Raw genomic sequence first — 22,970 nt, 5'->3', positions numbered from 1 at the left:
TATTATAAATTTAATTAAATACACATAAATATGAACGCTATATTTTTTTATACACAGGAATCCAATTCTGTACAATATAAACCACATTAAATATGCACCACGTGAATTACTTGTGTTCCCATCATCTTTATTTTCAAGATCGAGGCATCATGTTTGGTAGTTGTAATAATTATATCCCATGTTCTTCATCTTCTTGGTCAACCCCTATAATTAAGAAGCTTAATTCACTGATACATGAAAGCGTGTATCCGCGAAAGAAAGTGTATTTAATCAGAACACACTAAATTGATGAAAGTAGTTGAGAATCCATAGTGTAGTTTTGGTGTGTTTGTAGCATGGGAGAACATGGTGAGGAAGAAGAGCGTCTTGGTTTCACCTATGATGTGTTCATCAGTTTTAGAGGAGAAGATACAAGGAACAATTTTATAGGGCATCTGCGTAGAGAGTTAGATGGGAAGGGAATAAAAAGTTTCAATGATGATAAGAATATGAGGACAGGGGAAAGTCTTCCACCTGATCTGTCGAAGGCCATTGAAGAATCTAAGATTTTCATCGTTGTGTTTTCTGAGAACTATGCATCTTCCAGATGGTGTCTGGATGAACTTGTTAGGATCATAGAACGAAGCAAAATGAAGGAGAAGAAGCAGCTTGTTTACCCAGTGTTTTACCATGTAGATCCCTCAGATATACGGCACGAGAGAAATAGCTTCGGAAAACACATGAAGGCACATGAAAATGACATTGCAAAAGAATCACAGATGCAGGCTTGGAGGTCAGCCTTGTCTCAAGCAGTTGACTTCCCAGGGAAGCATATTACCACCGGGTATGTATAACAAACCATTCAATCTTATTTCTTTTTCATCCCAAATCTCGAATAAAAAATAATAATGTTACTTTAGTGAAAGAAATAAAATTATAATATTTGTTTATAAATCTAAATAGAAAATAATAGTATCGAACGATGCATAACTATGTGTTTTGTTTTGAAATAAAAGACCAGATTTATTGTTATGTGTAATGGATTTTGACTATCAGAATAAAATAATCTTTTTGTTGTTTATGTTTTAGTTCTTTGGTTAGTGACCTATGTTTGGATAGTTCGCATGTTTTCAATTTTTGTACTAGACAAAATTATAACATTATCAAACTCAGATAATCAATTTACTGTTCCTCCTATAAGAATGCATGATCACTATACTCCATTTAGGTCTAGACTCCATTTAGGGGTGACAAAGTGGAACGGGTTATACGGGTCGGTCTACGGCAAAAAATGCAGGGCGGATTGACGTTTTCAATCCGCTAATCCACATTAGCCCGTCCCGTATAATCCACGATCCGCGCGGGTCAGCGATGGAGCGGGGCGAATTGGTCAGGAAAAAATAAATAAAAATAAATAAAAAATAAAAAAATAATTAACTTGACAACAATGATTCAATGGAAGAGTGACAACTTTGAGGGAAAGAAAATTATTATGCAAGTTGTTGGGCATATATACACTAATATCTCCCAATTAATTAAAATTTTAAATAATAAATGTTATAATTAATGTTAGAACTAAACTGCAGGTGCAGGTGATTTCAAGTTCCTTGAAAAAATATTCATAGAAGATTTAACCATTCCACCAGTCAAGTTTTGTTATCATGTTATGATTATTATTATATTTATGAGTATGATTATCAATATTAAAATAATTAATAAAATAAAAATTAATAACATTATTCATATATTTAATATCATTTATTAAATATTATTAATATTGTTAAATATAATTAATATCGTTAAATATTATTAATATCGTTAAATATTATTAATATCGTTAAATATTATTAATATTATTAATATTGTTAAATATTTTTAATATTATTAATATTGTTAAATATTTTTAATATTATTAATATTGTTAAATATTGTTAATATTATTAATATTGTTAATATTATTAAATATTGTTAAATATTATTAATATTGTTAAATATTGTTAAATATTATTAATATTATTAATATTATTAATATTATTAACATTATTAATATTGTTAAATATTATTAACATTATTAATATTGTTAAATATTATTAATATTGTTAATATTGTTAATATTATTAATATTATTAATATTATTAATATTGTTAAATATTATTAAATATTGTTAATATTATTAAATATTGTTAATATTATTAATATTGTTAATATTATTAATATATATTATTAATATTGTTAATATTATTAATATTATTAAATATTATTTAATATTATTAAATATTATTAAATATTATTAAATATTATTAAATATTATTAAATATTATTAAATATTATTAAATATTATTAATATTATTAAATATTATTAATATTATTAAATATTATTAATATTATTAAATATTATTAATATTATTAAATATTATTAATATTATTAAATATTATTAATATTATTAAATATTATTATTATTATTATTATTATTATTAAATATTATTAATATTATTAAATATTATTAATATTATTAATATTATTAAAATTATTAAATATTATTAAAATTATTAAATATTATTAAAATTATTAATATTATTAAAAATTATTAAATATTATTAATATTATTAATTTTATAATATTAAAAATATGTATAAATTAGTTATGGTTATTATTATTTATGAATATTAATTATGATTTTATAATGCTTCATATTATATTAATATTTTTAATTTATGTATGTAATTATTATGATAATAGTTGGTAGGTAATAGAGATCCGTAGGTAAAAGTTGGTAGGTAATAAGATTTGTGGGTAATAATTAGTAAGTAATGTTGAATTTACCTACAGACTAAGAATCTGTGAGTAATATCCATGGGTAATATATGTAGATAATGTTGAATTTACCTACGGGTTCAGATTCATGGGTAAAAATGCATAAATAATACTGATTTTTTTTTGTAGTGATAAGAGTACTTACTCCAACCTAGTTGTTGCACATATTTCACACAACGTACAATGTTACATCTGAAGAATAAATGGTTAACGAATTGCTCCATTAATATGCACATAGGGCAAAAAACATTATCTATCATTACTCCCTTACTCCTCCAATTTTCTTTTGTTTTGTTGCTACACGATTTAATATTTATTACCTTCCATGCAAAATGTTGTATTGAGGGTAGCATCTTCACCTTCTAGAAAAGATTAAACATGTTAGAGTCTTTCTTCTTACAAATATGTTATAACTTTTTGTAATTTACATTGTAAAATTCCCCATCCTCCTCTTTCCATTCATTCGTCATCATTGCATCTATTTTACTTGTTTTCTTTAATCAAATACTTCATCATGAATGTTGATTAGTAGCTCTCAATCATCTTAGATAGATATGTTTTAACCTACTAGACAACACTTTACATATTATCTTATACATACACCCAACTAAGGAGTTTGAAAGAATGGGTAGATGGTATGATTTTTACTTTTACAACCTCCCATAATTTCTTTGTAAAGCCAATTTTATAGCCATTGCCCAAAATTTAATCACTCTTACACTGTCTATTGCTTTCTTAATTTCTAGTTATGTGAACTCACTTGTTAGGACTATATTATCACTAATAGAAATAGAAGAGAATGTTACTTAGCCTAATATTGAATTTACACTACAAGAAAATCATCAAATAGAAACCAATTTTTAGAGATTAAAATAATTAGTTGCAATAGTAACTAAATTAGAAACCTTTTTAGAGACTAAAATAAGTAGTTGCAATAGTAACTAAATTATAGACCATTTTAGAAACTAAAAAAAATGATTTCTAAATTAGTTTCTATTATATTTAAATAGTTTCTAAATTGGTATCTAATTAGCAACCAAAATTCTAACTACCAATTATTTAGATTTTAAATTTGGTAGCAAAAAAGTTGGTTACTAATTAGATACCAATTTAAAAACCATTTAACAATAATAGAAACTAATTTAGAAACCAAAAAATTATTTAGTCCCTAAAATGGTCTCTAATTTAGTCACTATAGCAACTAATTATTTTTTGTTTCTAAAATTGATTTCTATTTCATGATTTTCTTGTAGTGTTAGTAATAATATCAAATTATTATAATTATTGAAATTATTGTGAATTTTAGTAATAGTAACATTTAGAATTATTACTATAATTATTATTCATATTATTAATATTAATATTATAATTATTAATATTTTATTATTATTATTATTGTAATTATTAAATATTATTAATTTTATTAATATTAAGATTAATAATAATGTTAGTATTAATATTATTAGTAATTTTATTATTAATAATATTATTATTATTGTAATTATTACCACTATTATTATTAGTTTTATATTTGTAATTATAATACTAACAATATTAATATTAATAATGACTACAATAATTATAATATATTAATAATAATAATTACAATAATATTCATAATAATAATATTATTATTATTATTTTTAATATTATTATTATTATTAATAACATAATAAAAATCAAAATATTACAATGACATCACTTTATTCAAGTGGTTAGAGACTCTCCTACCACTAATCCTCAGTTTTAAGTCCCACTTGCAACAAAATAATAATGTGCTAATATAATTAGAAATAATAATAATAATATAATTTGTTAAAGATAAATATTATTTTTAAAATAATAATTAATAATATTAATAATTATTGACAGAACTTTTTCTGCTGGTAAATTTACTGACAACCATATTATTGATGAAATTTTGGTCTTTTTTATGGATTTTGACCCTCGATTGTATGTTTATTTTAGTGACCATACCACATCCACTAACACCGCTATTCTTTCGTGGACTCTTTACTAGTGCATCCATACATTACAAGGTCATGGATTCAAATCCCAATATATTTGTATGGAATTTAACACCATAACACAATGATCTAACGCTCTCCTGAATAAAATTTTGTGAAACCTACTTTTTGCAATTCCATTTGGATACGAAGTAAATTTTCTAACTACTATCCATGATTTCAGTGTTTTCTATAAATTCATTAATTTCTATTGTATCCCTCTAACCTCTACCATCTTGATTTATACCTCTTCTTTCATCTAAATTTCATATTCCGTCAAAATTCTCCAATACACACTAGATTTTGCATTCTTCTTCCTATCTTAATCTTGCTATTTCATCCAACATTACTATCTTATCACTATAGTTACAAGGGAGTACACATTCACTATTACTATTGACCTATTATTCTTTTTCTAGCTTTCTTTAACTCCTAAAAAAACTTGTATTTCTAACCAATGTTTTAATGGGAAAAAATCACATGGAAGCAACACATATAATCACGAATCAACTGCAGAAAATAAATAACACAGGATTTAATGTGGTTCGGTCGCCAACTGCAACCTACATCCACACAGACAACTATTAGGTTTTCATTTCTGTCCTATTGCACACCAATTACAAGTACAATGATCTCTTTAAATAGAGATTATAAAATGGATACAGTGATTAAGCCCACTCATTAAACATGGTGTCTAGTCAGCCCAACCCAATTGGTCTTGGCTTCATACCCAACAATCTCCCACTTGAAGCCACGGAACAATGTTCACCTGCGCTTCAACTGTGTACAATGATTAAGCCCACTCACTAAACATGATGTATAGTCAGCCCAACCCAATTGGTTTTGACTTCATACCTAACAATCTCCCACTTGAAGTCACGAAACAATGTTCACCTGCGCTTCAACTGTGTACATGTACTTTTGTAATCTGTCGACGAAATTCAATGTTCCACCTCTAGTTGCCACCAACTTTCTTAATCATTTAGAAGACTTCGTTAAAACTCCCCTAAGTTTCAACACGTCAATCACTAACCCACTGTCGTCTAGGAACCTCTACTGAAGCACGACCCGTGCTCCCACTACCATAAGTACCTCTGACTGGTCTACCTGAACCTTTCCATGCTCGTTCATCCTGAATCTGACCTGTGGCTCTGGGTTTCTCTCTTGTAAAGACGACCCTCTTCTGCCCACGAGATTTTGTGAACCAAACTTTGTTTATCTTCTGAACTGGGATGGTCACTCCCTTAGAAGGTAATCCGACCATATACAACGAACCTCTCTTTCTTCTGCAGGCTATGACAAGATTTCCCTTGACGACCTTCCACTGCTGATTTTCGAACTTCACTTCATGTCCCTGTTCGTCCATTTGCCTAACAGAAATCAAACTTTTCGTCAAGCTTAGAACAACTCTGACATCCTTCAAAGTCTAGAAACGAACTAGTGTCTTCAACATTATGTCACCCATGCCCGTAACATCAAGAGTTTTGTTGTCTGCTAGTCTTACCTTTCCAAAGTCTCCAATAACTAGATTTTGCAATGCTTCAGAATCCATGACCTAGAAATCCACACTTCAATCCGCACAACAAGCTAAAAGGTCCTCGTCCACGAAGTCTTCTGCAATGTTGACTTATTTATCATTTGGGCATTGATTCCTGAAATGCCTCACCTCCTTGCAGTTCCAACATGTTACACTTGAGCAATCCCGAGTCTTTGACTGACTCCTTTTTTTGTTCTTGCTCCCACTATCTTTGATATTTTTCTTACCTCTGATGACATATAGTGATTCACTAGCTAATTCCCCAAAACTCCTTCTTCGGACATCCTCGCCAAGAATGAGATCACAAATCTTCTCAAAAGTGAATCCATCGGATCCTACTGAACTGGTAACTGTTGTAACCATTCCGGACCAACTGTCAGGCAAAGACAATAGCAGTAGTAAAGCTTGAACTTCATCATCGAACTTAATGCCCACTGACATAAGTTTGGCTAAGATCGAATTCATTTTATTAATGTGTTCAGTAACTGAATTGTCTTAACTTCGTGCCGCAGCAAAAACCAGCCACACCCGCGCCTAGCACCGCACCGTCACTGCTGCACCAGCAGAAAAATGTACGTGCCACCCTGCGTCTTCCGTCACTGCCATCGCACTGCACCTTCGTGTCGTCTCGCTCACCATAAGCACCTGCACCTGTTCGCCGCGAAACGCGATCTGTCGTCACATTAGCACACTCCACCGCATTGCCTGGACACGACCCTACTACGAGCAAGCCATCTGCACAACGTCACGAGCCGCCACCACTCTTGTAGCGATCCACACCATTGCACACCTGCCGCGAGTCGCAGGTCTAGGCTGTCGCGAATCCTGGGCCACCGTGAAACCCTAACTTTGGGACGTCGCTGCAGCCCTTGCGAAACCCTAGCTTAGGAACGTTGCAGTCCCTGTGAAACCCTAGCTTAGGAATGTTGTTGTCGCCTCTGCGAAACCCTAACTTTGGGACGCTATTGCGCCTATGAAACCCTAGCTTTGGGACGTTGTTGTCGCCTTTGTGAAACCCTAGCTTTGAGACGCTACTTCAACCCTTGCGAAACCCTAACTTTGGAACGTTAATCTCGCCTTTGTGAAACCCTAGCTTTAGGACGCTACTGCAGCCGCAATTTTCACGTCTCGTCGATTAATTTCTGCTGATCGGATCTCTAGTGTGTAAACGAACCAAAGCTCTTGATACCACTTGATGGGAAAAAACGCAAGCAGAAGCAACACACATAATCACGAATCAACTGCAGAAAATAAACAATACAAGATTTAACGTGGTTCGGTCGCCAACTGCAACCTACACCCACACCGACAACTATTAGGTTTTCATTTCTGTCTGGTTGTACACCAATTACAAGTACAATGATCTCTTTAAATATAGATTATAAAAGGGACACAATGATTAAGCTCACTCACTAAACATGGTGTCTAGTCAGCCCAACCCAATTGATCTGGCTTTATACCCAACATGTCACATATGAAAGTATTCTTATGCCACTTAATTAAAATTTCATGTACCCCATTTACAACTACAAAATGTTCCCATTCTGTATCATTGTTTCTTATATTGTAGCATCTTTCTTTATTGACTATTTCTAATTTGGTTTCTTGTAAGAACACTACCCCAACCTCCTCCTTATTAATCAATTCTCCTATAATGTTTAAACATATTATCTTCATTAATTGGATTGTCTTTTCTCTTCCTTTAATATTTTCGTTTTGCATTCTCTTTCCTTTGTTTTCTCAATCATCTTTAAAATATTTTCATCCTACTCTGTAAATGTAATTTTGATTTCCTAACCCAATTCGCATAACCTAATAGCCTCTACACTTCCATTTCGTAACCAAAAATAGTCTATTTCTATTATTAATAGCAGAGTCAGGTACAAGTTTATAATTGTATGAATTGTTAACCTCAATTAACGTTGTTGTAGTAGGTTCTTTCACACATAGCATAAAGAGTCTCGATTGTCTTTTTGTACCTTGGTTGTTTCTCACTTCCACCATCAATTGCGTTTATTGAACACCTTAGACTCTAACAATATTTTCTCAATGAGTACCATGTTGTTCTCTTGGGTTCCTTCAACACTTTCTTAGATTTTTTTAAGCATTGTGCTCGTAGGTGAGTATTGTTTTACTTACCATTAATATTTAATTCTAAGAAAGTAAAACATTTCTATCTTTTCTATCTCGATGAATTTTTATTTCTAAAATCTTGTTTATTGATCCAAGTCCTTAATATTAAATGCATTTCTCATATTCGAACTTTGCTGGAAGTCATTACTAACATCACTATCATAAGACTTACCTTTTCTTAGATATAAAAAAAAATACAATTGGTAAGGGAAATTTAAAAGAAAAAATACTTTTCCTCTCTTAATTTTTCTCTCATCCAAAAAATATGATTTTAGTTAAAAAAATAATTATAACCTTTTTTAAAAGGTTAAAAACCAAAAGTAAGTTGATCTTATGTAGAACTTTACTTTTCACAAACAAAAATGATTCATGTAATATACTTTATGGTATGTAATATTGTTTTTATCACGTGTAGTTTGTTAAATATAATATTCTACATCTTAATTATAATGGGATGTAATATTATTTATATCATGTGTAGTTTCTTATATATAATATTCCACATCTTAAATTTTAGATTTTTTCAGGGTGTTAATTGATTTTGTTAGTCATAAAGTATAATTCTGAACATTATAAAAAACAATTTAAAACATAAAAAAACTAATAAACAAAGTTGAAAAAAATCCATTTTTTATTTGAATTTGATATTATATTTAGGTATTTTTTTATAAATTATTGAATTTTTTGTTTAGAATAAAATTTCTTTAACTTTTTCATCTCCAGTAAATTTTGTATAATGTGTAATCATTATTCTTTTGTGCTACTTGCTATTAGTATCATTGCTTACTATCTATTACAATAATCACAATCACTTAGTACAATAATAAAAAAATCATGATATCAAACAAATAATTAATTATTACATTCTACTCTACTCTCATAGGGATGATGAAAGCTATTGTATTGAAGAAATTGTTGGGAAGGTCAAGGAATATATAACTCCTAAACCTTTATATAGTGGTCAAAACCCTGTTGGCCTTGAGGCCTGCATAGAAGAAGTTATGTCACTTTTGGACATGAAGTCTGATGATAAAACTGTAAGAATGTTGGGCATATATGGACTTGGTGGAATTGGAAAAACGGAACTTGCCAAAGCTTTGTATAACAAAATTGTGCAACACTTTGATGCTGCAAGTTTTCTTTCCGATGTTAGAGAAAAATCAAACAGAATCAATGGCATGGAAGATCTACAAAAGACACTTTTATCTGAGATGTTGGAGGGGTTGGAAACTGAATTGGGAAGCACAAGTAAAGGAATGCGTGAAATAAAAGAAAAGCTTCAGAAAAAGAAAGTTCTTTTGGTTCTTGATGACGTTGGTGATAAAGATCAGTTAGAAAAGTTGGCAGGAGGGTGTAATTGGTTTGGTTCAGGTAGTAGGATCATTGTAACGACAAGGGAAAAAGATGTGTTAATTGCTCACCAAGTTGGAAATATTTATGAAATGAAAGAACTTGATGACCAACATTCTTTAGAGCTATTTTGTTGGAATGCCTTCAGACAAAGTTATCCTAAAACAGGTTTTGAAGATGTGTCTGTGCGTGCTGTAGATTACGCCAAAGGTCTTCCACTGGCTTTAAAAGTCATAGGCTCTGATTTAGCTGCTTTTCATGAAAGTTTAGAAGATTGGGAAATGGCAATGAAAGAATATGAGAAGACTCCAAATAGAAAGATTCAAGATGTGCTTAAAATAAGCTACGATAGATTGGATGATAATGCCAAACAAATTTTCTTGGACATAGCTTGCTTCTTTAAAGGGGAGAGAACGGAATATGTGAAAATGATCCTTGAGGAATTTCGTTCAACAACCAACATGAAAGTACTTCTTAATAAGTCTCTCATAACTATCGAGTATGACTGCCTGAAGATGCATGATCTAATACAAGATATGGGAAGAGAGATTGTTAAGCAGGAATCAACAAATCCTGGTGAACGTAGCAGAATATGGTATTATGAAGATGTTACTGAAATTCTAACAGAAGATTATGTAATCATCTACCCTTTTACTCTCTTTGTTTTCGATTTATACATTATAGTATTTTATATTACTGATAATATGCAATTGATGTTGTTTCTTTGTACTTGTGTTAAAGGGAAGTGATAAGATTCAAGGGATTATGCTTGATCCTCCTCAGCGAGAAGAAGTAAATTGGAGTGGAATTGAGTTTGAAAAGATGAAATGGCTCAGAATTCTCATTGTTCGAAACACATCATTTTCATCTGAACTTGAACATTTACCAAATCATTTAAGACTGCTTGACTGGGAAGAGTATCCTTCAAAGTCTTTCCCACCAAAATTTCATCCGAAGAAAATTGTTGTTTTCAATTTGCCTCGAAGTCGTCTAACATTGGAAGAGCCATTTAAGGTACAATTCTACATCATATTTTCCTATTTTTTAAGTTTCAATTTTTCATTAAACAAAAACTTCCATATTTTATTCACATTAGTAAGTTAATAACTCAAAATGTTGCAAATAATAATTTTTATTGACTTTCCATTTGGCAGAAATTTCCATGCTTGACTATTATGGACTTTTCATATAACCAAAGTATCAAAGAAATACCTGATGTGTCTGAACTTCAGAATCTAAGAGAACTGAGACTTGATCATTGTAGAGAGCTAACTGCAGTACATGGATCTGTTGGTTTCCTGAAAAGTCTTGCTCATTTAAGTGTTTCAGATTGCACAAAACTCAAAAATTTCATGTCTGAAATGTTTCTACCGTCTTTAGAATTCTTTGACCTTAATTTATGTGAAAGCCTTGGTCACTTCCCAGAGATAAGGCAAGAAATGACAAAGCCATTGAAGATTTATATGATAAATACTGCTATTCAAGAGCTTCCAGAATCCATTGGTAAGCTTACTGGGCTTGTTTGTATAGACATATCAAATAACAGGGAACTTAAATATCTACCAAGTAGCCTATTCATGTTGCCCAATGTTGTTTCCCTCAAAATCGAAGCATGCGCCAAACTTCGAGAATCCTTCAGAAGTTTGGTGCAAAACCCTTCAAAAGCCAATGTTCGTCCAAAATTACGATCACTGAATGTCGAAAATGGTAACTTGTCTAATGAAGATCTTCATGCAATTTTTTGCTACTTTCCAAAATTAGAAGAATTGATTGCTTCAGAGAATAATTTTGTTTGTATCCCTTCATCCATCAAGGAATGTGGTGACTTGACAAGTCTCGATTTGACTGAATGTAAGAAGCTTAAAAAAATTCCTGAATTCACTAACTTGACAATTCTTGATGTTCATCGTTGTTTCAACCTTGAAGAAATTTCAAAGTTGTCGTCAACTGTTCAAAAAGTAGACGCAAGATTTTGCTTCAAGTTAACTAGAGAGACATCAGACATGTTATGGCGTCAGGTATCATGACTTATTATTACTTAAGTTAAATCTTGTACCTTTATTTTAGGAAAATAATATTTTACAAAATTTTCTAAAATAAATGTAGAAGTTACAATTGAAAGTGTTATAATAATTTGATAGGTGAAGGAAGGGGTACATGGATTAGAAGTGGTGATGCCATATACAACTGAGATTCCAGAATGGTTTAACTATGTGGGGGTCGAAAGGAATCCTCGTTTCTGGGTTCGTCGCAAGTTCCCTAACATTGCTCTAGCCATGATCTTCCACTTCCAAGATGAGAGTGAAAGGGACAAATTTGCGCGTTGTTGATCTGCGTTTACTTATCAACGGTCGATATGTTCCTTGCAAAGGGTGTCGCAAATTCAGAATTGAAGCAGAACACATCTTGATCTTTGATCTACGAGTTTTGTTCAGTGACAAGGAGTGGCTTGGCCTTGACGCACTTCTGGAGGAGGAGTGGAATCTGGTCCAGATTGCGTATAAAGCCACTTCCTCCTTTGTGATAAGTGGTTGGGGAGCTTTTGTGTATGAAGAAGACAAAACCAAAATGGATGATCTCCTCTTCACTTCTCCCGATCCCGTGTATTCAGACGAGATGCCACTGGCAATAGTTCCTACAAAAGATGATAGGGAGGAATATAAAATGATCATAGAGAGTCTAGGTTTGGACGAATCATTTAAGAAGACGTTTAAAAAATGGCAGGACAGCAAAGAAAGAAGGGGGTTTGAAGGAATGGCTAAAGACGATTGCATGCATATTGTATTGGGAGAACTAAAGAGAATATCCCAGGATGCTGAGGATGCATTAAAATCAAAAGGGTCAGCTTTAGAAGATCCAAGCTGAGGCAGATTCTAGATGAGATAAAAAATGATGATGGAGAGCCTAAAGTTACTATCATAGGTGATCTAGCGTTGGTAACACTAAAGGATCCACTGAAACTGCGTAATGTAGAAGAAGCTTCAACCTCTGGCCATACGGGAAGTGAGGAGGAAGGCTATGATCATCAGATGGTAGAAATAGTGAGAGAGATATTTGATGAAGGAATGACGGATGGACTTTTTGAGGCACAGAATAGATTTCCTTCTCTTGATATTGTTGAAAGTAGAAGAGCTTCTTTGGAGAAGGGTTATAGGGTTAGATGGAGCCCTGAAGCGAAAGTGCAAACATCGGTTGAAAGTAGGACATACATAAGTGGAATTTACAGTGGACTCTTAGAAGCAAAGCTGAGGTTTCCTGATTTGGACATGTGGCCAACAATTAATACTGTGGCAAAAAGGAAAGGAATTACAGAAACTTTTGGATCATCCACTGAAGCAAAGCTGAGGCTTCAACGTTTGGATTGGACTACAGGGACTACGTTTGGATCCTCACGACCCTCTGATGCAAATATTCATGGTAATGAAGCAACAAAGTACTTTGGAACCGGAGGTCAAGAGTAAACTCTTTTGGAAGTTGAAGGAGGAACACCAAGCTCTGCGTGACAAATTTGCACAACTTGAAAATGAAAATGAAAATGCTGCTCAAAACACAGCCAGCTCTGGGAAAAATCAATATGATAAGTTTGTTGGGAAGAGTCAAGAGAAATAATACCCTCAGCTAAAGGGATGGAGATAATACCCTCAGCTGAAAATAGAACATACTTGAGTGGAGTTTGCGGTGGACTCTTGGAAGCAAAGTTGAGGTTTCCTGATTTGGACGTGTGGGAAACACTAAATACAATGGCAAATAGGAGAGGGATAAATACAGCTTTTGTATCACCCCCAGAACCAAAGCAGAGGATTCCACAATTGGATTGGACTACAGTGACACTTCCTCCTTCTCATGACCCTCTCATGCAAATGTTCATGATGATGAATCAACAAAGTACGTCGGAATTCGAGGTCAAGAGTAAACTCTTCTCGAAGATGAAGGAGGTAAATCAAGTTCTGGGCAACAGATTTGCACTACTTGAAAAGGAAAATGAAAATGCTGCTCAGAACACAGCGAGCTCTTCCAAAAATCCATATGATGAACTGATTCAGAAATTCAACATTCAATATGATGAGTTTGTTGGGAAGAGACAAGACGACCTTGATCATGTGGCAGAGTATGAGCATGTTAATGGTGTTTTGAAAGGAAGAGGTGAAGAATTAGAGAGGCTGTTTTATGGTTTGGTTGAAAGGTGGCAAAAATCAGAGGAGTTTGAGGATTTGATGAGTGTAATATACTTGAATGCACTCAGGGATGGAATCCTTGAAGCACTTGTCATCTTACTTGCACTCCACTCGGACACAAAAACTGATGAACGTGTCAACGATGAGGCTGCGAATAATTGAAGCATCAGAATTAAACTAGATGCAATAGCATCTAGTTTAAGGGAGGGAATGTTAGCACCAGTTAGAATCTCAATTGTTATTTTTTAATTTATTTAATTAAGTAGAGTTGTTTTTCTGTTTCAAATAAGTGGTCAATTATTGGCCTAATTTTTAGGAATATAGTTGTTAGGAAACCACCCATTATTCAGTACATGAATTAGTGGGTGCAGGTGTGATATTTTCTTATTTCTATTTTGGGTTTGTACGGCTATATAGCCTAACTTGCATTCTGAATTCAAAAACACAGTTTTATAAAATAAAGAGAGCTTACATTAATTGTGTTCAACAATTGGTATCAGAACTCCTTTATAAGGGGCCTGATCCAGAACTTGAGTGTGAGAGAAATAGCTGTGAGTGTGAGTGTTTGATAACATCAGTGTGAGTGTGAGAGAAACAGTTGTAAGTGTGTGCCAACATCAGTATCCTTCTAAGAAGAAGGAAATATCGAAAATGGCAGATTCCAGCTAATATGTGCAACCTGCAATTCCCAAGTTTGATGGGCATTATGATCATTGGGCAAAATTAATGGAAAATTTTCTACGTTCTAAGGAGTATTGGCAGTTGGTGGAACATGGGATTTCATAAGTAGAAAATAAAGCTACTGCATCAGAAGTAGAACTCAAACTCATGGAAGAACAACGATTGAAAGATCTAAAGATAAAGAACTATCTGTATCAAGCCATTGATCGAGAAATCTTAGATACTATCCTCAATGATGATACATCCAAACACATATGGGATTCTATGAAGCAAAAATTTCAAGGTTCTACTCGAGTGAAGAGAGCACAATTACAAGCCCTGCGAAGAGATTTTGAAATGTTGTAGATGAAGGACGGAGAGATAGTTAACTCATACTTTGCCCGTACTTCGAAAATTGCTAAAAACATGAAGGCGTGTGGTGAAAGCATGCTTGAGAATATCATTACTGCAAAAATCTTACAGTCAATGATTCCTAAATTTAATTACGTTGTGTGTTCAATTGAAGAATCCAACAACTTGGACACTATGACCATTGACGAATTGCAGAGCAGTCTTTTGGTTCACGAGCAAAAAATGACATATCAAGGAGAAGAAGAACAAGTACTGCAAATTACAAATGAAGATAAAGGAGGAAGAGGCAGAGGTTCTTTCCAAGGTAGAGGAAGAGGCAGAGGTTCTTTCCAAGGTAGAGGAAGAGGGAGACAATCATTTAACAAAGCTGAGATAGAATGCTTCAAATGTCACAAACTTGGACATTTTCAATACGAATGTCCTACCTGGGAAAAGAAAATAAATTATGCTGAAGTGGAAGATGCAGTGGAACAAGAGGATGAACTTTTGCTAATGGCTCACGTTGATGTTAAGCAACAAAAGGAAGATGAATGGTTTCTTGACTCCGGATGCAGTAATCACATGAGTGGTAACAGGGAGTGGTTCTCAAAGTTAGATGAGAACTATCACAATACATTAAAGCTTGGCAATGATGCTCAGATAGATGTGATGGGAAAAGGAAGTGTTCAATTAAATATTAATGGAGTCGTATATGTCATTTCACATGTGTATTATGTTCCTGAACTTAAGAATAATCTCTTAAGTGTAGGATAACTTCAAGAGAAAGGCTTGACTATATTGATTAAGGAAGGGAAGTGTGAAGTCTATCATCTTGAAAGAGGACAGATTATGGAGGTTAAGATGAAGGAGAATCGGATGTTTGTGCTGACAGCCACCATGATATCAACAAAGTCTTGTTTTCAGGTGGAGCTAAAGCATAATTATGAGCTTTGGCACAATCGACTTGGTCATTTAAGTTACAATGGTTTGAGAACGCTTTCATCCAAGAAATTGGATGATAAAAGCAAGCAATGTATTCTTCTGGGGGTAAGTGATGAATCCAAAGCATATCGTTTGTTTGATCCACTCAACAAGAAAGTACTGATAAGCAAGGATGTGATATTTGAAGAACAAAAGGGATGAAATTGGGAACAGAATGAGGAATACCAACAGGGCATTCTTGATTGGGGAGGAGATGAGGAATACATGAGTGACACTGAAGAACAGAGTGAGGAGAATGTTGTGGATCATAACGATGATCAAGAAATTGAGGAACAAAATGAAGAGGATGTTATGGACAGTTCCATAGGCACCAATGCTCCTCCTAACAATTATGAGACTCCAGTTGAAGGGAGGATTAGAAGGAATAGGAGAGAGCCGGTCTGGATGATTGATTATGAAAAAGGAGAAGGTCTATCTGATGATGCTGACCTAAATGTAATGATGGTCACCGGAGATGATCCAATTTCATTCGAGGAAGCTATCAAAAGACAAAAATGGAGAGATGCAATGATGAAAGAGATGAAATCCATAGAGAAAAATCAGACTTGGGAGCTTACATATTTTCCAAGAGGAATGAAGCCAATTGGGGTAAAATGGATCTTTAAAACCAAATTTAAAGAGAATGAAGAGATAGACAAGTTCAAAGCAAGGCTAGTAGCAAAAGGGTATGCGCAACAATATGGACTAGATTACACAGAAGTATTTGCTCTGGTTGCTAGGCGTGATACTATTCGTATAATACTTGCAACAACAGTACAATATGGTTGGACTATTTTTCAGTTAGATATGAAGAGTGTCTTTCTTCACGGTGAACTTAAAGAGGACATTTATGTGCAGCAGCCCACTGGTTTTGTGAAAAAGGAAGAAGAAGACAAAGTGTACAAATTAAAGAAGGCGTTATATGGCCTTAAACTATCACCTAGAGCTTGGTACAACAAGATAGAGGCTTACTTTGTTGGTAATGGCTTTGACAGATGTCTTTGTGAATATATATTGTTTACAAAATCAAAGGAGGAAGGTAAAATTTTAATTGTGAGTCTTTATGTGGATGATTTAATATATACTGAAATGATTGCAGTATATGTGATTAGTTTAGAAGATCTATGATGTCTGAATTTGATATCAATGATTTAGGAAGAATGAGATATTCTCTTGGAGTTGAAATTATGCAGAGTTCAAATGGAATTTTTGTATGTCAGAAGAAATATGTTCATGAAGTGCTATCACGTTTTGGTATGGAGTTGTCAAGTTAAGTTACTACAGTTCACAGGATCATGTTGCTGATATCATGACCAAGCCCCACAAATTGGAGCAATTCTTAAGGTTTCGCAATATGTTGGGCATAATTGAAGCATCATAATTAAACTAAATGCTATTGCATCTAGTTTAAGGGAGGGAATGTTAGCAGCAGTTAGAATTTCAATTGTTGTTTTTTAATTTATTTAATTAAGTAGAGTTGTTTTTCTGTTTCAAATAAGTGGTCAATTACTAGTCTAATTATTAGGAATATAGTTGTTAGGAAACCACCCATTATTGATAAGTGCTTAATTTCATTAATGTTTCATATTAAAATATAGGCACTTATGAGGATCTATTGCTAATTTACATATAAAATAATCCCTAATTTATAAATTTATACCTTTTTACATTTTTATGAGCTTTATTTGAATAAGAGCATTTTATTCCTAAATTTGGTGTTAATTGCAGATTTATAGGAAAGATTGAAGATTTGAAATAAAGGAGAATAATTTGAGCTAAAAAGATAAAGCCGGAAGGTCCCAGAATGGAAAAAGATGCAAAGAAATATTGGGTTTTTTTATGTTTTATCATTTAGCCCATTAGCGTGACACATGAAGCAACCTAACCCTAGAAAACTAGGATAAATAGAGGGCTAGAGGCTCAACCCTAGAGTGCCAGATTGAGAGGAAAACACCATAAAGTGAATTGTAACCCAATTGGGAGAATGGAAGGTGCTAGAAGTATGCGTGGCTAATTCTACCCTTTAGGATTGGGTAATCTGCTCAAACTCTTATGTATTGAGATGATATCTTATATATTAATATTCAGTTCTTGATTGATGATTGGTATTGTTGTTTTACTTTTAATTTTCCGTGACAAATTGAGAATCTTAAATCTGACCGGGAGGTATTTTTAGGGTTTGGACCTAAACAACAATACTTAACATATTTGAGTGCTAGGAATAGACTTGAAATGTTAATTGCAATTAAACGTCTGAGCTTCGTTCTAAGTTGTTCTTATAATTATGCGAGGGATCGATAGTTAGGGGACATTCTTAAGGATTTTATATGCGAGGAATCGATATAAATTATTTTTATACGGGCATCAATTTCAATCAAAGAACTTAATATTGACATGCTAATCAAAATACTTAAGGGTGAGAGAGATGAAACTAATCCTTATTTTTCCAATTGAAACAACTAATTCTTTGTCTGTTTTCTTATTGATCAATGCCAACACAATTAATTCAAAAACTCTTTTAGTTGTTCTGTTTTTATATTTAGCGATTATTGTACTCGATAATTCAGTGTTCCTTGTGGGATTGATATCCGTCCTTAGAGACAATTATTACTTCTGACAAACGCGGTGCACTTGCCGTAAAAAGTCATCAAATAAGTGGTTAATTACTAGCCTAATTATTAGGAATATGGTTGTTAGGAAACCACCCATTATTTTGTACATGAATTAGTGGGTGCAGGTGTGATATTTTCTTATTTTTGTTTTGGGTTTGTACGGCTATATAGCCTAACTTGCATTCTAAATTCAAAAACACAAAGTTTTATAAAATATAGAGAGCTTACGTTAATTGTGTTCAACAAGATAATGTCGTTAAATTGTACTCTCTATGTCAATTGTTTTTTTTTTTGGAAATGTTCTTTCTTTTTTGTAATGATGTGTGTAACCTTAAAAATCTAAAAAAATAATGTTATTTTCTATTTGTAAACAAATCAATTTAAAATAAATAAATAAATAAATAAAATGCAAAATCGAGCTTGCATTGCAAGTCAAAATAGTTTATACAATGGTTCCTATTAATTAGAGATAATTTCCTCAATACTGGGAGATAACATTTTGCATAAAAGTGGCAATTAAAGTAATTTTTTATTATTTATTAGTTAAAGTTGTATCGTTATACGACTCTTTTTTCCGTACACACTACTTTATTAGTGTAGCATCGTGAATCGTCTAACTTTAAGGTCATGAACCAATTGGTGTAATTAAGGTCATCAGCGCAATTTATTATAGAATCAGGCCAATAAGAAGGTTGGATACATAATAGGTAGCGAAGAGATTTTAGTATATTAGAGGGTACACAAGAGGAAAAGACAGATCACTTACTAAGTTAAGAGTACACTTATTTTTTGTCACTCTAAATATTCTAGGTTTGAGTTCACTAATACTCTTATCTAGAACATTTTGGCACCCACCGTGGGACAAGTAAAACTTTCCTATGCCATATCAATTTTAGTTACAAATTACTGAGCATTATGCGGGGCACACGAAGAGCGGCACCAGAGGAAGAGGCGAATGGAGCGCCACTGCTTGATGCAACTCATGTTCTGATGGAAATGATGGAGGTTATGAGGAGGCAAAATGAGGAAAGGGTGGAAGAATTCAGGAGGGCTCACGAGGATTTCAGGAGGGAGAGTGCAGAAGTGAGGGCTAGGATGGAGGAATCTGCGAGAGTGCAAGAAATGATACAAAGGAGAAATGAGGAGCTTCGACGGCAAATTGAGGGCCAGAATATAAAGGGTCAATGACAGTAGGAGGTGGAGACAGATTTCCAACCATTCTCAGAAGAAATCTTGGGAGAGCCAATTTCTTCGGGTTATGAATTCCCAAAAATGGGGATGTTCAGTGGAAAGCAGGATCCTAATGCTCACATCAGATGTTGATTTGTAGAGGACCAGAGTTTGTCCGATAGATGTTGGCTAGCACTTTAGTTGGAATGGCGCTGAATTGGTTTAGTAATATGCTAGGTGTATTCATCATGTCGCTAGAAGTCTTCACCGGGTTGTTTGTTGCCCACTTTGTAGCAAACAAAGCAAAGCCTCTAGAGGTGGCAGATTTGTTTTAGGTAAAACATGCGAAAAATGAGTCAATAAAACAGTTTTTGCAGCGTTCCAATGAGGTGGTGGTACAAATTCCTATGCCTAATGAAGGCATGTTTGTGGAAGCCTTTATTAGAGGGCTTAGGGTAGGAACATTTGGTGAGTCACTAGTCCAAAGAAGACTAGAAGACATGACAGCCATCAACATTAAGGCAGTGTCTCACATAAAAGTAGAAGAGTTTACCATAAAGAAGTTAGATGAAGAAATGAGGACTGAAGGGTCGGTGGTCGGTATACAACCTGTCAGTAATAGAGGCAAACCTTTGAAAGGGAAAAGGGATAAGTGGAGGTTTGGTGGGTCGTATGGAGGTTTTAAACCAGTGAATGAAAGGAGGTTGGGAAGACCGGAGTGGGTGTCACCAAAATTGGTGGCATCTCAGGAGGAAATTGTTAAAGATGTGAACACGACTAGACTTTTGTGCTTCCCAGAAAAGACAACAAAACATATGGGAGGAAACAAAAATGTTTGGTGTTACTTCCATAGAACATACGGGCATGAACTGGAGATTGTTACATCCTTTCAAGGCAAATTGAAGGGTTGCTAAGACAGGGATTGTTAAAAGTTTTCATGGCAAGAGAAGGAGGGGAGGAGAGACAGGTAGAAAAAAAGAAGGATCGGATAAGGAAGGAAGAGTTGAGGAGGGAGGTAGGTGGAAGGTAATCATGAGAAACCAACGTTAGGGGAATTGAACACAATTTCGGGAGGATTCTCGGGTGGCGGTAGATCAAGTGCTCGGTCGGTGATGGTTTTGTCAATCGAGGAAGTGTGTATGTCGTCTTTAAACTTTATAGAGGACGACTTAAATGACGTTTCCCACATGCTAATGACCTTGTGGTGATATCGGTGGTAATGTGGAGCCGAAAAATTCATAGGGTGCTAGTGGATCAAGGGAGTTCAACAGATATTTTGTTTTAGGATGATTTTATCACTATGGGAGGATCGTTGGACGATTTGGAACCATATGACAGAGTTTTGGTTGGATTTTCGGGCGACCCGGTGCAAGTTCGGGGGTATCTTGAGGCCAAGACGATGTTTGGGGAAGGAGAGAAGGCCAAATCAATTATAATAAGGTACATGATTGTAAACACCACTTCTTCTTATAATGAACTGTTGGGAAGACCGATAATAAATAAGTTAGGAGCAATAGTATCATCGATCCATATGAATGTGAAGTATCCTATGGATGAGGGGACAATTGGGGTGTTAATAGTATATCAGAGGGCAGCAAGAAAGTGTTACAAAGGAAGTCTAAAAATAGAAGGAGATGTATGCAGGTAGAACGGGAGGATAGGAATTTGGAGGGGGTAGAGTGAGATCCAAGGGTTGATTATAAGGATGAACAGCCACAACCGATGGAAGACATTAAGGTCATAAAGTCGGATGGGGGGAGAAGTTTAAAGATAGGTAGCAAGTTGGAGGAAAAAGAAGAAAGGAGGTTGGTAGAGTATTTGGGAGATAATTTGAGTGTTTTTGCATGATCATTGCACGATATGCCAGGGGTGGATCCAAATTTTATGTGTCATTGTTTGATTGTTGACCCTAGGACCAGCTGATTGGATATTGGAAGGGTCGGACAGTGTGTTGGTTGGACAGTCATTAAAATTTTCATTTAAAGTAAGCAACAACCAGGCCGAATACAAGGCTTTAATCGTAGGGATGCACTTAGCAACAAATATGGAAGTTAGAAGAATGATAGTAAGGAGTGACTCTCAAGTGGTAACCGTGCAAGTAGTAGGAAATTTCCAAGCTAAGGATTCGCATTTGGTCAAATATTTGGCCAAGGTGCGTTCCATGGTGGTCTTGTTTGAAGAGTTTGGGTTGATGTATGTTTCTCGAGACCAGAATGCTCAAGCAGATTTTTTGTCGAAATTGGCAAGTACCAAGAGGTCGGGAAATCATTGGTCGGTCATTCATGAGAACCTTGAATCACCAAGTGTGACGGTGGAGGTATTGGAAATAAGAGGTAAGCAAAGTTGGATGGATGTTTATGAAGAGTGGTTGAAGGAAGGGGAGGAACAATTGGATTCAGAGGAATATAAGTTATTAAGAAAAATGCAACACGGTATGTCATCGTTAATGGGGTGTTGTACAGAAAAGGCTTCCCAATACCGTTATTACGATGCGTTGGGGAGCTACAACAAAATAGGATCATGGAGGAGGTGCAGGAGGGTGTTTGTGAGAGTCACACTGACGGACAATCATTGGCATTAAAAATAATTAGGGCGGGGTTTTATTGGCCTACGCTAAGGGAGGATTGTCTTGGGTATGTCAAAAAATGTGATAGGTGCCAAAGGCATTCAAATAATATTGGCGTATCAGCTAAGCATTTGTATTCCATAATTTCTTCATGCCCCTTCCAGAAGTGGGAAATTGATATATTAGGACATTTTCCTATGTCAGTAAGGCAATTTAAATTCATTGTGGTTGTAATTGAGTATTTTACAAAATGGGTCGAGGCTGAGCCACTAACGACCATCACGACAGAAAAAATATCTAAGTTTATTTGAAAGTCTATTGTATGTAGATTCGGTGTGCCAAGGGAATTGGTGTCGGACAGAGCGCAATTTGCGAGTAGGGAAAGTGAGGCACATGTGTGAAGAGTTGGGAACTCGAAAAATATTTTCATCAGTATAGCACCCTCAAATAAATGGGCAACTAGAAGCAACAAATAAAATAATATTGTAGGGTTTGAAGAAGAAGTTAGGAGCGGCTAAAGGTGGATCGAGCTTCTTCCGCGGTAATATAGTCATACCACACAACGAAGCAATCAACTACGAAAGAAATGTCTTTCAGTTTGGTTTATGGCAGTGACGTGGTGTTACCCATCGAGT

General features: G+C 34.2%; 1 protein-coding gene and 2 pseudogenes across 1 annotated transcript in view; all 3 read left to right on the top strand.

Annotated features, from left to right (window-relative positions):
* The window catches only part of LOC137827163 (TMV resistance protein N-like), a 77,186-nt gene that overhangs the window by 34,014 nt on the left and 20,202 nt on the right, over window positions 1-22,970 (top strand). The gene's annotated exons all lie outside the window — the stretch shown is intronic.
* Window positions 146-12,830, top strand: LOC137827164 (TMV resistance protein N-like; annotated as a pseudogene).
* Window positions 13,084-14,437, top strand: LOC137827167 (uncharacterized; annotated as a pseudogene).

Source organism: Phaseolus vulgaris, chromosome 8, assembly GCF_000499845.2.
Source record: "Phaseolus vulgaris cultivar G19833 chromosome 8, P. vulgaris v2.0, whole genome shotgun sequence".
NCBI lineage: Eukaryota > Viridiplantae > Streptophyta > Magnoliopsida > Fabales > Fabaceae > Phaseolus > Phaseolus vulgaris.
This window is presented reverse-complemented; position numbering and strand designations above follow the sequence as displayed.